The 18,642-nt window shown below is 33.5% G+C and overlaps 2 protein-coding genes across 7 annotated transcripts in view; one reads left to right on the forward strand and one right to left on the reverse strand.

The window, feature by feature from the left end:
* The window catches only part of LOC138306001 (cyclin-dependent kinase 4 inhibitor B-like), a 637,657-nt gene that overhangs the window by 307,101 nt on the left and 311,914 nt on the right, over positions 1–18,642 (forward strand). The gene's annotated exons all lie outside the window — the stretch shown is intronic.
* LOC138305998 (uncharacterized) overlaps positions 1–18,642 on the reverse strand; it is a 343,209-nt gene that overhangs the window by 213,191 nt on the left and 111,376 nt on the right. Inside the window, exons 1-2 of one of the 3 annotated variants that reach the window (XM_069246308.1) lie at positions 6,757–6,775; positions 6,156–6,239 (exon numbers count right to left, since the gene is read on the reverse strand). The exons of the other annotated variants lie outside the window; for them this stretch is intronic. The gene's annotated coding sequence lies outside the window, so the exon portion shown is untranslated. Of the gene's footprint in view, positions 1–6,155; positions 6,240–6,756; positions 6,776–18,642 lie in introns of those variants that run through there. 3 annotated transcript variants of the gene reach the window in all.

The raw sequence follows: 18,642 nt of genomic DNA on the forward strand, positions 1-18,642 counted from the left end.
ATTAATATAGTTTTATTTTTAAACGTGCGCTGTTTGGGTATTTATTACAACTTGACTTTTGATATCGATTTCCACAAGAGACCAAACTAATGTACAAGCTGCTCCTGGCATTTACTTCACACCAATTCAAACTAGATATAAAACCCTAAACTCTTGATAATAATCCGCGGCTCTTAGTAATGAATATTTTAGTAGGAAATCCCAGTTTATATTCAAGACCGGCCTTTTTTCGGGTCTTATTTTCGACATGAGATAATCTCAGTAAGGCATGATAGAGGCTACTTACGTGGATTCGGCTTTCTTTCGAAACCTTTTATTGGCGTTCAAATTAAAACAAAACAACATAAACGATAACCCAATACATGAACCAATTATACATTACAGAATGAATTTACTGTCAAAAATTTTTGTATGTCATCTTTTTTTCTCCTAAACAAATCGTTAGGTCATTATGTAACACTCTCGATGCTTTGACACTGTCATTTATTTATTTTAAATACATGCATGTACAAAATAACACAAACAACAGAACATTATGACGATTTTACATTGTTTTCACCACTGCAGAAAATTGCGGCATTATTTTTGAGATAATTGTCCTGCAAGGAATACGCAAGAGGGAATCCAAGGCTTACTAGAGCCAGCCCTATTTTCGAAGCCGGCATAGTTTTCAAGATACACATATTGACTGTAAAGAAATCGAAGGCTTACTTATAAGACCAGCCTATTTTGTGATTCAGGTTTAATATCGAGATTATAAGTATTATAAATATGCATTTTCTGGGGTAAACAAATTACAAGTAACGTGTAATAAGTGGATCTCTTGCGTGAGTTTAAGAAAAACATTACCAATATCCTGCAACTGCCCAACATACTGACGGATAATTGCTGCCGGGTAAGCACTCATTGCTTTATCCGTAAATACGAATTATGCTATTATCCGGCAATACGATCACAGTGAATTATGTTCCACATCTGACGGAACATTTTCTTATTTGACCACGAAATTTAACCTTAGTAAACGACATTCAGTCTCCACTAAAATGTAGATGTCACATTCACTGAAATGACGTTCCTTTTTTGCGATATCTGAAATCTCATATGGCGGTGTCATCTTTCTTGACTCATGGCAATGTCATGTATTAAAAAGTAAACCTTTAATGAGTGATTATTGTTTTTTTTAGTATTTACATATGGTTTCAGTGATATTGCACAATAAATATAATGACTGATACTTTTTGCGAAAGCGCTAACATATTTGCCATGGTTTAGTGAATGAATCTTTTCCTCTGCGTCAAAGAAGTGTCTCGTTAATTGAGGTAAACCAAGTAAATAACTGACAATTTGCTTTCGTTTTCATAAAGGCTAGCAGGTAAAACAGAAACAAATAACACGGTTAGTAAATTACAACACAAAGTTTTACTTTGAGATTTTATTTTATTTTGATGCCCGATAGTAAAGCCGAAATGACTCGCTTTCCCCAAGTCTCGCAACAAAATAAACCTTGTATTGTAAAGATACCAACCATGCATTCTCCCTATCTATTTTATATCTAGAAGGCAGATGCAGCTTTTTTTGGTAAATTGCCATGACAATGATAATGAATTGAAACATGCGTGATAAATTATATTTTCTATGTATCTAGCGACAAACAAAAATAAAGTATAGTGTTTGAAAAATCGCCTGCGTTACTCAATTGTTCAGTAGTTATTGATACCTGTGGAAAGAAAATTGAACATAATTATTCATGTATCAAGGCAAATTGTCACCTGATGATCACACACCATGTCTGCATACAGCATGTGCAATAGCTGCAATTAAAACCACAACATACGTATAAATTTTAATACATGTGAAATTAAAACCGGATTGGATTACATTTTGTTTCATCTATACCTTAATCGTTCGATACTTTCAAAGGTATTTTTCTTCTTCATACAGTTTTGTGATCATAAATGAATTCAAGCATTTTTTATAATTATACCAAATAATCACATAATAATGTAATATTTTCGTAGAATTACATTCATGCTGAAGATCCCTCAACTACTTAATAGTATTGCAAGGTTTATAAATACACCTCTTGTCACAAGAAACGTAATTATAGTAAAACTTAAGGCTTTGATCTAGCAACTAATGTTTCAGGGAGGCAAAATGCATTAAATGTCGGCCACATATGACCGATTCTCATTATTTAAGTAAGTCAGTGTAAAAACTACACAGAATATGATTTTTTGTCATCAACATCCTTAATGAATAATAACGCACTCTCCACCCAAAACAAGCAACCTCTGCACAAGTACACACGCAAACACACCTGTCATACATGGGAGGGCGGGGCCGTCCATAACAAGACCATGCAGCTGATAATATAGGACGTAAAATTACTCAAACACTCTTCATCACTTAAGACCCCAAAAATGAAACAAATGAGATTGCGTGATGAAATAATAATGTTATAAAAATATGCGATTTTTGAGATATAATGGTGATAAAATGTTAATGGCTACAATAGATTATATATTATAATATATAAATCTTTTGATGTATTGACTATTCAGATGATTGTGAATGGCCGGGTCAAGAAATCAGACTCAACAAATATTTATCAATAGCTTTTCCTTATGCAATCGATCACCAATAGCCACGGGGGGGCGGCGCGCGACGGCGTAAACACAACGTAATCAATGGTGCTGCTGCTCAATTTAGTATAACTTGCATATGCAACACGAATGTAATCCGTAAATAGCTTAATCGTAGTTTAATGCATCAGAATGAAACAGGAAAACAATACAATTACAATGATAATAGATGTATTTATGTGCATGAAAATATAATCGTATACATTTTTACACCTTGCATAGTTATAGCTGCGTGGTATTTGAATGAATGAAGGTCTCAGATTCATCCATGGTGTTCTACATTCAATGAACTCATCAGAAAATATTTGGGATATGTTTTATAGTTGAAGATATTGACGCATTGAAAAGTATTTAGCACAAAATATAATGTAGGCTATGTTAAATCAATATCCGGTCGAATGAAAAAGTATAGTTGTTGCACTATCTTGTAGGCCTTTAGTGATTACCGGTACATAATTAGGTAAATCGGGCCTCTTTATCATGGAGTTAGGTCTCTCCTCATGATAGTCAGATCGCCGATGTTGTGAAAACATTGGTTGCCGCCCCCGAGGATTTGTCCCAAGTACTTCTGCTAAAAAAAACAAAAAAAAAATCCTTTTTAAAATACACATATGTTTACACAGGGGTAAGCGCAATTTGAAAACGGCTGGAACAAGGTGTTTTATCCATCAGTTTTTTTATTGCTTGTGATGTAATTTATGACATTTATCGATATTTTAGGGGAAATTTCATTGTTTTCCCGTCATTTCACAAAAATGAGAAGACGTAACGTTATTATTATGATTTACACGTAATCGTATTCAGCATGTTTCAATCATATAACAATTGTGTTTATTTTCCTCTGAATGTTGCCTGGTTCTCTATCTATGCGCGTATATACGAATGTTCCATTTTGGCCATTTTTTGATGGGGGGGGGGGGCTCTATTTTCCGACCTCGTTGATGCGATCAATATTTCTATAGTACACATATGTTTACACGAGGGTTGGTTCAATTCGAAATGACTGTTGGTGATTTGTCCATCAATTTTTTTACTTGTGATAAAAATTATGACATTTATCGATTTTTTAGGGAAAAAAAGCTGAAAATTTCATTGTTTTCCCGTCATTTCACAAAAATGAGAAGACGTAACGTCATTATTATGATTTAATCGTATTCAGCATGTTTCAATCATATCAAAAAATGTGTTTATTTGCCTCTGAATGTTGTCTGGTTCTCTATCTATGCGCATATATGCGAATGTGTCATTTTGGCCATTTTTGATACCTGAAATCCAAGATGGCCGCCATATGACCCCCATGGGACATTAGTTGTCAATGGCAACAAGCATAAAATGAAACTGGATATCATATACCGGTCCTAAAAACCATGTTTCGAAAAACTGCCAGGGGTACATGGGAACCTATTTCTCCTCCCCCACTAGTGCTTTTTGTTAGGAAATTAAAATTAAGATGAGACATAAAAGAATCGGCTACCTTCCGAAGATTGGGATAAGCTGTAACAGAATCGGACCACCTTCCGATGATTAGGATAAGTCTTTAAAAAAGCAGCTACCAGTTTTGAATTGGGAATGCTAGTTATATTCCACTTGCAATAAGTTCTTGTCAATAGTCTTACAGACCTGATGCTGAAATGGAGGAATGTTCAAACAAACGAACTTGACCTTAATATAAGGTCACAGTGTCAAATGGGCTAAAATCTTTGAATTACCACGAGGTCCTTAACGTCTCTCATTTCATCCGCAACACCCCTTAATATGTTGCTCCACTAGTAATATAATAGGTCATATTAGGTAACAAATGAAATACACAAAAGAAATACCAATTGAATATGACAAGTCTTAATAGAGATGTGTTGCTCTTATATGTATATGAATGGGTATTTAACAATTGCCTTTGATCATTTCAGCCACCGTTAATAGTACAATATATTTTCCAAACAACAACACTATCATAACAAGTATCAATATATCAATTTAAGCGAAAAAATGACAGTTTACCTTGTTTCCTTGCAATGATTGCATTTACATCTGCATTAAACACAGGCATTTCCCCATCTTCTGTCTTCACCTATAATCACAACATAAACGGTAAATGGAATATTGACTATAAATATCAACAACTTAGTACAACTCGACTGAAAAAATAAAAATGAATCACATTTAGCTGTAAATTTTAAAATTGAAATTGTAATAATGAGTCTCTGCAGGAATAAGTAATTTTATAACCCTGATGATAGAAACAGTTTAGTGTTGGCAATATATTTTGTTTGAATGATTGACAAAAATGCTTGGCTTTTGATTTCCAAATACAATGCATTATTTATATATCATATTTCGTTATTTAGCGACAATGCTATTTTAATGATACTGAATGGTTATATGAGTTCTATAGATGTTCGATAAATAAATATATTCATTATTATCACATCTCGTTATGGCTTAGCAGTGATTTCAATTTAGCGGCATGGAGGAAAGTAATGGCTTCGGTAGGGATATAAAATTCAGAAAATCTTCTTGTCATCACTTTTTTACTACAAGCTTTTGTAATACCATTCCATCAGATATCATATTGGATTTAATGGCAATCTGTACGTTGAATGGGTACGTGTACGCTCAGGAACGCTTTACTGCACATGGCCGTCCAGGTGAGAGCGCTTAACATTATGAACACGCCACAGGTATTAGACAACGAACGAGATCGAGTAATTTAGGTTTATTACAATATATTAGCATAAATAACATATGTTCAGTATACTCAACCGGTAATGATGGTATACCAGTACTTTTCTTTTGTATCTCAAAATATTATATTGTTTTTCTTAAATATGAAAAAATTGTGTCATGAATATTTTTAACTTTTAGTTAAATTCGAGATGACGCCCATCTTTATGACGACATCCCAACTTATGCAATGCTAACATTTTGATTTCTGATCAGTGGGTAATAAGGGTTAAAAAAATTGGTTTGGATGTGTGTGTGTGTGTGTGTGATGGTAAGAGGGTGAATGTGATTGTGTGTGTGTGGAAGGGTGTGTGTGTGTGTGTGTGTGTGTGTGAGAGAGAGAGAGAGAGAGAGATAGAGCGGGGGGGGGGGCATGTGGGACCCTCCTAGCCCATGCCCTATAAAGTTGCATACTCAGGAATGCTGAAATCGACGGAAATATCGTTATTCTACTTTCATTTCCGAAACAGTTCGTACACTTTTAAACCCGTACAATGTGTACAATATTAGTTGTATATCATTGCCTTATTCCAATGTATACCGCATGGCATACGATGACCTTTCTAAATTTCATTCGAATTAATGATGCTTTAAACTGAGAAATGAATAGTAGCAATACACTAAAACGTTATCTTCCCATCAAAAACATATCGCTCAATTGCAAAAATACAACGCGGTTGTCTGGTATGATATTGTAATAAGACATTTATCATTCTCGATGCTAATGAACAGTGCTTAAAGTTAATAATTTAAAATCAGCTACTTTAAACGCAAGAATATCAATATATTAACCTGATCAGGATTGGCACCTTTGTCTAGAAGCAAAGATACGATATCAGTCCGACATTTCCTTGCGGCTGTCTTCAATGCATTGGACTGGAAAATAAATGTGATAATAAGGTGTATGTACTCTATAGAAAATAACACGATGATAAGGTATATGCACACGACATGAAGTAAATCGATAATAAGTTGTATATACACGATAGACAATAATGCGATAATAAATTGTATTTACACTTTAGAAAACAAAATGATAATAAGTTGTATTAACAAGATAGAAAATGATACGATTATAAATTGTATGTACAAGATAATACGCCGCCGTTACGCAACGCTATCGTCATTTCTAAATTACATTTTAGTTAATAACATGTCAGCCATATCTTGTCCAATAATAGTAATTTTATGTTTGAACGGAATCAAATTTAATATATATTGCCAGCAGAAACAGTTGTTGTTTCTCAAGAAAATGTTAATGTCCTGGATGTCTTTGCTTGTAAAGACCGAGTATCTAGCATGCATGTTTCGTTGGCAAGTACAAATTGATAGGGACTTTATTGATCATTTACTCCATAAATATTACAAATAATACTTAACCCCAAATCCTTACCTTGTGAATGTCCGCTCCTACTTTTCAATAATTAAACCTAACTACGTCCATGGTTACCTCCTTTCACTTGCTTCCTCTCCAGAACATCACCCTGGTACGACACATAAACTGAATCAGTGACAGTGACAGTTACAGAATCAATGCATGCAGCCTACAATGCATGGAAGTATCGAAGCCTTACAAACATAAAACAATCTTTATGTATATACAATAAGGAATATTTGTGATGTGTATGATTGTTTTCGGACCGTATTTGATATTGAATTAAATTAGCTATACTTAACACAAAAATCCAATTGGTTTTTTGGTATTGGATTTAGTACTTGAAGTATCAAGTAAACTACTATGGCCGACAGCGGCCGTCACCCAGTACACGCATATTAGAAAAAAATATATATACCTGGAAAATGAGTACTATAATTACACCTCGTACACGCGAATTAGAAAAAAAAACATACCTGAAAAAATACCGTACCGTGACAAATCATATGTACTCAAATTTTTATATAAACTCCGAAGGCGCACGCTGCGTCTATAATACACATTTCCTAAATGTGTGTACGAGAAATATAAGCTTTTTTAAATAAAAGTGTTGATCAATACTGTTCATTACAACACAAAAGCCAGAGTGTACACTAAATAAATGGCGAACTGGTTTATGATGAAAGATAACATCAAACATATATTCAAATTAATTCTTATTATTCAATTTGCTGACAATATTCCATGAATAATTCTAAATTCATTTTGATACTCTTTTTTATGAAAGTATTTGTCTCAATCAGAAGCGACGTTACAAAACGGATGATAGAGTACTTTGTTAAGCCAATGAAAAAAAAAATAAAAGCAAAATTGAATTACTGAACGATAATTTAATGTTTGAGTTTCAATAAATATCTTTTCTTTGATTCTTTGTAGTGTTAAAGTTGGAATAGTGTAGAGTTCAAATGCAGAATTGTAGGTTCAGCACGTTTACTGAATAATGCTGGAGAGACCCATCACTCAATATGGGAGTGACTCCGTATTATACCTTGACAATCTCAGTTATATAGGGAATACAGAGGTAAATGAAATAATGAAAAAACATATTATCAATGACCTAATGCCCTGTCATTTACTTAAATAATTAAGTGGACTTGAAACTTGATTGTAGCGCTTTGATTCATGACACATCAGTTCATCAATATTAAACATGTTATATTATGTCTTAATTACTATGGCATCATCAGTATGTATATATTATCTTTTAAATGACTTCACAAATATCAATATTATTATTATATTTATGTTCACCCCGCAAGTCTTTCGCAAATTTCCTAGATTTTACTAGATATTCATTACATTGTATATATATATATATATATACTAATATATAAAAACAAAACTAAAACAAATCTGCCATCGATCTCTAATTTTTTCGCAGCCGCTGCTGTTCTTCAGGAGATGTTTATTGATGTCGATAAGGCAACAACACAAATAACAAGGATTGATGACGTCATAGTAAACAATACACTATGACGTCATAAGATGCACATATTATAAGTCACACTTACAAATTAAACTGAACTATTTAAACCTGGTAGAACAGAACACGCTGATATGGACACTAAGGACATATCAGACCTTGTTAATAATCGATCATTTGGATTATCAGATACAGAGAAAGATTACTTGACAAAGTGTTGAAATATCGAATGCTATCAAAGAGCAGAATTCTGAATTTATTGACATAGAGAAACCGAATAATTTGAAATTTCGTCCGATTGTTGATGGTCCTGAAGGTGTTACTCAAAGGCTTAGCCATTTTTTTGGACCTTATACTTAAACCCCTTTGTTCTTCCAGTCAAAATTTTCATACGATTTTAATTTTTATTATCTCATTTATGCCCTACTTATACTGAACCAGTTTCAAAACTGGTATCATTTGATGTCGTCAACCTTTATACAAAATATTCCCTTTGACTCAGGAAAGGAAGCCATAAAGTTTTGGCTCAGGAAATGTCCAGAAAAGATTGATTCTCGATTTGATGAAGACTTCATTCTGGAATCCATTAAACATTATACTAAACATAAATGTATTTTACTTTAATGGTAAATTTTATCAACAGATAAAAGGAACTGCTATGGGAAGCAAATGTACACCAACATATGCAACTCTGGTTCTGGGCTATCTCGAAGAAAAAGTTTTATAAAAAACAGTGAAGGCACATGTTATTGCGATTTTCTTAAACAAAAACTTCTGGAGATTTTTGGTGATGAATTGTTTTATAATATGGCCTCCGGGAAAAAAGCATAGAGAATATTCCAATAAAGAACCTTATTCTTTACACAGGGACATACAATTTACTATTGATTGTGGTCATGATTCACTTCCATTTTTGGATGATTTTGGTCAATGATTGTGAAGATGGCCATATTTCATCTGATATTAACTCAAAACCTACACGATTCTCTGCTAATTATCTGAATTTTTTACTCAAGTCATTCCAAAAAAAAAAAGCATATAAAGGTAAATCTACCTTTTAATTAAGCTTCTGATGCGGTTGGTTACCATCGTTAGCGACAGCAATGTACTAAACAGAAGATTGAATGAACTTTTTGAATTTTTAAAATCATGTAATTATCCTCTGAAGGAAATCCAACAATGAAGGCTTTTAGGAGAGGGCTCGGAAAGTAGAGAGTCCCGTAACATGGTAGTCGAAAGATTGCACACAAAACGCAAATTAGTGTGGAAGCGGGAAAAAAGGACACTGTGAGATTGCCGTTTGTTTCCACAATTTTAATCAAACAATATTTTTGAATGATTTTCCATTATCAAAACGTATGAAAAACGATAATGAGAACAACGGATGATACGATGAAATCAAAATATTTGAAAAAAAACCCAACAATCATTAATAGCAAACGACAACCTAAAAAACCTCAAAGATTATTATGCTCTTCAAAATTTCAAAGGGAAGAACAGAACCCGTGTGTGTCTAAATGTAATAAGCCAAAATGTGGCACTTGTAAAATTATTTTAGAAGGTGCAAGTATTATTTTTAAGAATAATTTCAATTTCAGGATTAAATCAAACATGAATTGTCGATAAAAAAATGTTATATATGCACTTGTATGTGGTAAATGTTCTATATTGGGCAAACAGGTAATGAGTTGCGACAACGGATTACTGTAGACAGACAACAAATTAGGACAGACAGTTTAAGATTTCTTCATGACAGTAAACACATTCATACATGTGCAAGTGATGTTTTTAATGTTATCCCTATTTATCAATCTACTGAGAATTTTGTGAAAGAGAAGGAAAAGAATCAAGTTTTATAAGAGCGCAGCTCTCTGCGCGGCCAAAGGCCGCGTAGAGAGAAGTTCTACTAACCATAACACGTGTGTGAGCATATAGAATCCAATACATTCCAGTACTCCTTGAACTTTAAAATCGTGTCCCGCGGGAAAAGTCTCGCGCCTCCATGCAGACAGCCATGTTTTAATTCTCGTTATAAGCACGACGATATTTTAAATTTTTCTCTGTAGGCAAAAACTTATCACCAGGATACACTTTGAAATTACTGTAAGTTGTTTTAGATAACTACACAAGGATAAGAACGACACAATAAATGTACTGGTCAAAATGATATACTGTCTGTGTGTTGTCAAGCGCACGGCACCGTCAGCCGTGACGTCAGGAAGCTTGGTGCTAAAGATGACGCCACATATTCCCGCGGATTTTTGATACATGGCATGTTGCCGAGTTTTCGGCAATGGAGAGAAACTAGATAGAAAAAAAAATGAAATAATCCAGTTGAATATTTCTTTCTGACCTGTATATGACGACTGCTAGACACAAATATTGAAGAATAGCATTTACTAAAAATCAATGATCGGACTACAAGTTAACAGTTTTAATCTCATTCTGAGGTTATAATCCTAACTATATTTACATTTTTTATAAGTAGCTGCGCTCTTCTGAGGCATTGCCTTAAATTCATATTAAGGGCTTTATTAAAAACCAGGTTTAAATAGTTTAATTTGTAAGTGTGACTTCCAATATGTGTATCTTATGACGTCATAATGTATTGTTTATTATGACGTCATCAATCCTTGTTATTTGTGTTGTTGCCTTATCAACATGAATAAACATCTCCTGAAGAACAGCGGCAGCTGGGAAAATGTTAGGGATCGATCGCAGAATTGTTTTAGTTTTTTTTTCCTATATATATATATATATATATATATATATAAATGTCAAAATGTAAGACACCTAGATGCGGTACATGTCCAATTATTATTGAATGTAGTACATATATGTTTAAAAATGGCTTGCCTTTTACTGTAAAAACAAACATGAATTGCAAATCAAAGTGTGTGATATATGCTATAATGTGTTCTCGTTGTGGTGATTTTTACATCGGCCAAACTAGTAATGAACTATGAACACGTATGACTGTTCATAGGCAGCAAACAAGAACCGATTCTCTACGTAATTTGAATGTCAATAAGCATATACATGGTTGTGCAGGTGATCAATTTAAACCTTAGAGTGCCACAGGGCCTCAATTGAGGCTCTTGGCGTATTCCTTTGAGTGCCAAAGAGCCTCAGAGAGCCTCACCCAGATTTGAACGGTTCAACAATACCAATGACGTCACAGATAACATGACGCCATGGATAGCATGACCGTCTGAATGCTACTCCATGCATGCTTTTACTTTTTTCTTTGGGTTTTCCCGATCTCATTTTATGAACGGATTTCAACCAAATTTTACACGAAGATACATATAATATACTAGAATATATATGGGAAACATACATACCAGTATTTGACTCACATTTGGCATGCGAGTGTAGCTACTGCTTCCTGATATAATGGATTCGTGCGACTTTTTGTGCCATAGGTACAGATATTTTAATGGTTTTTTTTAAGTTCAGGTTAGTTTATTGAATTTTTCTGACTTATCAGTTGGACAGACATGCAAATATAAACGTGTAGATGTCAGAGTAGAGGGTCGCGTGACTCAAAATTTCATGGAGAAATGGGGACAAATAGTGCCATTTCAGGCATATGTTTTCAAGCAGGACAACTTTTTATAAAGATTACCACTCATTCTTGGTACATAGATGATGCATAAATGTGATTCTGAATTAGGACCAAACATTTTGGACGAAATTCTCTGCATGTTAACTGTCAATTCATGCAAAAAAACACTCAAAAGCCAATCCTAATGAAATTTAATTCAGTTTTACTACGTTCAACTAATATTGACTTTTTTAATATAGGCTTGTTTCGTTTGTAACGAATCATAATTGTTAAAGTCAAGAAGAACGCCAAATATTCGCACAAGCAAGATGTTTACCAATATTGATGAATTAAGTTAGACATAATATTTTACTCAGACGTGATATTATACAATTGCAATAGATACATAAAACGCTTAATGTGAGTGATACTAAAGCCTCGAAGACTATGGGGTCTATAAATGGATATTTGAAGAAAACGTGCATCTAATTCTCAGAACCGCGGTTTAAATTTATGCGAAACACATGAGAACGTGAATCTCGATATTGTTACAGATTTGTAATGCAACTTAATTTGTGTAACTGAGAAAATTATGTTACCATCGAGTAAGCGTATTCATGGTTCTTCAACACATACATTAGCGAAGTACTTGCAAGTGGTCTTTTATTTCCAGACTCTTGAAAAATAATTAACATAGTACGCAGGACTATTAATGTCACGGGGTGATTCATTATATACATGTATATTGTACATATGTAATTCAAATCCGACAAACTTAGGGTACCGTGGTGAGTGTATATATATATATAGATTGTGTTGGAAACAGCTTTAAGAAATATGTATATATTCAGTAAGAACTCTTTATATCTGTAAGATATAAATTACCCTACACTTACATATATAGTAGAGCTGGACGTAACAAAAGGTACGCGACAGACAATTTACCCCATACCATTTCTGTGGTAGTAGTATTTATATCAATATCTTTAGTTTATTTTTGAGTGCTTTTAAACAAATAATTTCATAACGATTTTACGAATTGCATGCTTTATGAGTCCCGATTTTATAACCAAATATATATAGATAGCCAAATACAGTGTAATCGGCGGTGGATGCTTGTTTAAAAAAAAAAACAGAAAAAAACAATGAACTTTTTTCTACACATTTTGTTATATGCATTTGAATTAGGAGGCCCGAAGTGTTTCATTATCCTGTCGAACTAATAGAAATAATTTAGTTCATCTGACAAAAACATTTACTTCTTTATACATTCAATATTACTGTACAATGAAAATAATAAACAATCTCATGCACCAGATGTTAAGTTTGACAAATATCATGCTTACGTTAAGATAAAACTCTAAACGTCTTTGTACCCAGCTTTCCATACACCAACTTTATAGCCCAAGTACAAATATAATACATATTGGCAATCCATTTTTTTTTATCATCAACTGTTGAATTAACGTAATTATCTATATTCAACGACTAAGAGTATTACTCAGGCCATCCCTCTGAATCAATCGTCCGAGAAATGTTACAGATTATAAAAGGACAATAAACGAACACAAAAAAACAACTAACGAAAACTGCTAACATTAATTCCGTGCCTGATGACGTGACGTCATACAATAGTCGATTGTGTTACTGTGACGTCATATATGTTCAAATTTCAAAGAGGTCTATTCAGACTTGGCACTCTCTAAAGAAAAGCATGTGGCACTCAAAGAGTTAATGTTATACCTTTGTATCAATTACACTATTCAGACACTGTTTTGTTGGAAAACAAAGATAATCAGCTTGTAAAAATATTAAAACCAACTCTCAATAGGCCATAATAGAAAATGGCGCAACTTCATATTATTTTTATGTAAACGTGTGTACCTTGTGACGTCACGCTATTTGTGACGTCATTAATTTGTTCTTTGAAAACTAAGCATATTCCGTCGAAGTATCCCGTGATCCTGGTTTGAGATTCTGTCTTATAATTGAACATAAAATTTGAAATGGCATGATTTGATTTTGTAATTTGTGTGAACAGTGGACCAATGAGATTGCCAAGAGGTATATCTGTATCATCTGCTATCTCTCCCAATAAAACAGCTTGTATGATGGCGGCCATGTTTAAAATGCTCTGCGCGAACGCAGCGTTCGGAACGTGCAAAACGTTCGCCCACAAAACGTTCGCGAACGTTTTCGGTACTGAACGCATTGCTGAAGAGTCATCATGAAATGGTGAATGTACAAGAGGAAAGTCGTTGACTTTTAGTTTTTTATATATACAGTAAAACCCCTATACCTCGAAAAGTAGGGGACCAGGTCAATAGTTCGAGGAATACGGGTTATTCGACTCATCCGAGGTTGGTCACGATCGACAGTCAAAATGTCTGGTCTCAAACTATGACAAACAATGCACGACAATAACATTTTAATTACCCTATCTTTCAACATTTTGGATTTTCTTTTTCTTGTTTTATTGATAGCAATATCAAGTTGCAAAAAAATGTATGACATAAATTTAGCGTTTGAAAAAGCTAACGAGAAAGCCCAAAATCATTCACAGCAGAGTAAGCGATCGTCATTTAGGTCAATGTAGAATCCATATTGGTCAACAAGGAGTACATTTCTATTATGTAATTATCATAAATCATTTAAAACATTTACAAAATATATTACTCACAATGAAGTTACTAACCAGCATATTCAGGGACATAATAAATGATATTTATATATGTCTTTTTAGTAAAAGCGTAACGTTGGGTTACATGTGTTTACGAGAAAAGTTACAAAATACAATTTACGAGATACGGAACGCACTGATAAAATGTACTTTGCATATATCGTTTGATATCGTTTACATCTTTCGATAAATAACATTGTGTTAGCTTGTCGAATGAAACCAACAAAGAAATTAAAAAAAAATAAACTTTTATAATTAAGCGGACGTCAGCAATAGCTTCCGCCTCTTTTGTCATTTCACAATGCGTACTTTCTATTAACACGGATCAACAACTTCCGTATTTTCGTATTTACAGCGAATATTATTACGAGAGAAACATCAATAACTTAATGCCTTTTCTGAAATATCCAAATAAAGTAAGCATCAAGCAACGACTTGCGATCGTGTAGGTAGGTAATAATGACACCGCTAATCTCTTAATTACCTAAAGGCTCGACACGCCAACTGTATAAACACAAGATCGTGAGCAATTATCCATGTCGGTCGGTGCAGTCGGGTAAAACAATCTCAAGGGCTGAACACCTGTTCGACGAATACACGGGTAAATACTATGTATTTGATGAAACTGAGACATATTTCTGTTCGAGGAATAAGGGCTATTCGACGAATAGCTGTTCGAGCTATCCAGGGTTTTGTTACATAGATTATATAGGGAGACGGTCGGGACCGTACGTATATATATATAGATAACTGAATCTGTTTTATTCACTTAAAACAGTGATACCTGATGATTTAGGTTTATCAATATGACGCCCATATGTCCCTATAATGGAATAGATTCTGTATTTGAATTCATCTTTTTGATGTTGCTGGAAGCAATTTGAATTGATTGACTATTTTCAAAGGTAATCTGGATCCACATGGATGTTGTCAGATCATCTTATCCAACGTGGTGATAATAAGGATCTGTATTTTAATCAAATTGGAAAAAAACCATCATGACGGTAACTTGTCACGGTTTAGGAGTTTAAGAAGCACTCAGCATTTCCATAAACATTGTATATAGTGGATTCATGAAGAGCTGATTATGGACATTTGATTAGAGACCCACTGTTCACGCGCTTCTGAAATTTGTTTGACGTTTCGGTGACTAGAAATATGCTGCAAATGATATGATTATGAATTACAACTCAATATAAGATAATAACTTTTCGCGCGCTTTTGAGATATTTTTTTTTACCTTTAAATGTGAACGTTCTAGAGATTGTTTATTGAAGATTTTGCATATTCATTTGGATAACATGTGATTACTATGAATTAATTGGATTTGGCAACACCTTACTTGTGTATGTTTTCCACTGACAATTTTATAATTTTCTGGTGCGGGGACATCTTTAGTTGTTAATAACTTTAGATATGAATATTTTAAACTGAGCTTTTGTTTGTCTGTTTGTTCGATCATTTTAACGTCCTATTAACCGTCAGGGTTATGTAAGTAAGGAGTTAGTAAATTAAACAAACAAAAAAGAATCCAATAACTGTAAGCGTCTATCATTTACCTTAGACGATACTGGCGAACATGTGTTAACGATCAAACCATATCGTGATAAATCTGACTTCCAACTGACGGAAATTAATGCCATTTGTTTTGTTTATTATATATTTATTGTTTTAATATACCGATATATACAAAAATGTATCATAGGTATCATGTATCATTTTCTACTACTAGGTATTCTGGAATGATATAGATATGTATGTTCTTAAGTCAAACACTTACAGGAAGCCTACATTAAAACAGTATGTACATACATGTAATGTACATATGTATGTAAGAATTGCTACGTTATTAAATTCTTCACAGACTTCTCACAAAATAAACATGAACGATCAGTTTGGTATCAGTTTTCGACCGATACAAACTTGTTTCGTTATGTCAACGGATATGGTTTGATCGAAAACTAGCTTCGATCAATTTCGACATCGCATGGCAATTGAAGGCGTGATCGGAAACAAGTCTCGCCTACTTCAAAGCTGATTCTTCGACGGAAATACCCGAGTGTCGGTGTACGCTAGCATCTAGGAATGTGATAGTTCGAAAGACTGGGGCATAGCTGAGAGAGTTTTGGAAAAGTAAGGAGTAAATACATTTCACCAAAAAAATGTGAATGTAGTGAAACAATAGATGTACAGTACTTGAAACGTCTAACATTCCCTCAAACGCGTTCTAGATTCGTTTGCGTTCTTCGTTTAGTTTCGTTTGCGTTTTGTTTTGTCGAGCGTTTTTCATTTGCGTTTCACGTTTTCGTTCGTTTGCGTTTTTATTTGATTTCGTTTGTGTTCGTTTGCGTTTTTATTCGTTTGGGCTTACGTTCGTTTGCGTTTGTGTGCGTTTGCGTTCCAATTCGTTTACCGGATGTTATTCATTGACATTTGATTAGAAATGACTGCGCATGTGTTGGCAAAACTAAAAGTGGAGTTAATTGACGGTGTAGGCAGATAAATGTACGTGTTCTAGACAATGTGGCAATATTACACAATTAAAGAAAATCCTTTTTGTATCTAGACATTTGTTACATGTGGTGCATGTTACATATACACATTGTTTGATAGTAAGGATCATCCGTATACATTTATGCAAGGACTTATCTAGTACTAGCTATACACGTGTGTGTGATACAGGGGGACAGGTACAATGTACACTTGTAACAGCTGTGGGGCTCGACAAAGTGGACTGAAAGTTTACAGACCGGTGTGAACTCACACCACACGGGTCATTGTGCTGGTCATAATAACTCTCTGGTGCATACATTATAAAAAAATATATGCGACTCATCACTGTAAGCATTGGATCACATTATTTTCTGGTAATACACACTATTTTGATAATGAATTAATACAATTAATAAAATCCCAAGCATCGTTTATTACAGTATTTAAAACGAATGATTTGTTTTACAAATTTTATGTAAAATTTAGAACGTGCCGTAGTCAATAGATATTAAATTATAATTGACACATACATGATCGTCCGACACATACTGATAGTTATGTCAATTTGTGTCGAATGCGTAATCATACATTGTTAATCAAAAGCGTCGTGTTGAAAATGGAGGCCTCTGATTGGTTAAAATTTAGATAATGTCAGATTTAGGTGAAAATTGGTATATAGGGGTTATAAAATATGCTGAATAACATGGAATCACTTTTTAAAAGATTGGTTGCCATGGAAACAAAATGGAGGTCTCTGATTGGTTGAAATTTATATATTATTAGATATTAGTGAAAAATGGTTAATATTGGTTATGGGGTATGCCGAATGAGAGAGTAACAGTTTTAAATACATTTTTGCGAAAATTTGTTTCGAAATAAAAGCCATGAAAATAAATAGTGTAGCCTTTGTGGTGCTGGTATTATTTTTAAATTATACATATTTTATTTGAAAATCAAATGTTACTCTGTTTCCCTCTTTAACCATTTTTTAATTCAATTTAAGATAGTTTCTATCTACATAAGAGAGATGGATAATCTTAATTTGTATCTTTTGAGTTTGAGTTGCTGATGAAAATATATTTCTTTCCAATAATCATTTGATTTCTGATACGAAAAGAGAAACTATTTGTTTCACCCAAGAACATATCTAGTTGTTAGGCTTTTTTGTAAGTTGTTAAGGAAGATGCATGGAAAGAAATGCAATAATTGTATAGTACGTATGTTAGTTAACAAAAAATTCTATCACTAACTGTTTTTATTATGGTGTCTATGATCAATTTTGAATGTATGGTCAACTAGGGCTAATATTGATTTTTTTTAGAAAATTCCCCTTGCTACATTTTAGCCTATGAAATGCTATTTTTCCGGATTTAATTTTTTTGGAAAAAGTATCTGTTATAGGATTATACCTATAGCATGTTATTAAAATGGTTTAAAAGTGTGGACAAAATCGATAACATGCCAAATATTTCGGGCAAACCCAATATCCTCAATTTTTATCCTGACAAAAAATTGAGGTTATTTTGCTTCAAAATCAATTTCTCGTAAAAATAATTCGTAAGTATCATTATAAATGGATATGAAATAAAGAATGAGGTATCTTACGCCGTTATCTAGAACCAAATTTAAGAAAAAATCCATTCCAGAATTACAGTTGGACATGCAAGTGAAAATGTGAAAAGGAAAGTGTGTACACACGAC

This window comes from Argopecten irradians, chromosome 13 (assembly GCF_041381155.1).
Source record: "Argopecten irradians isolate NY chromosome 13, Ai_NY, whole genome shotgun sequence".
Taxonomy (NCBI): Eukaryota; Metazoa; Mollusca; class Bivalvia; order Pectinida; family Pectinidae; genus Argopecten; species Argopecten irradians.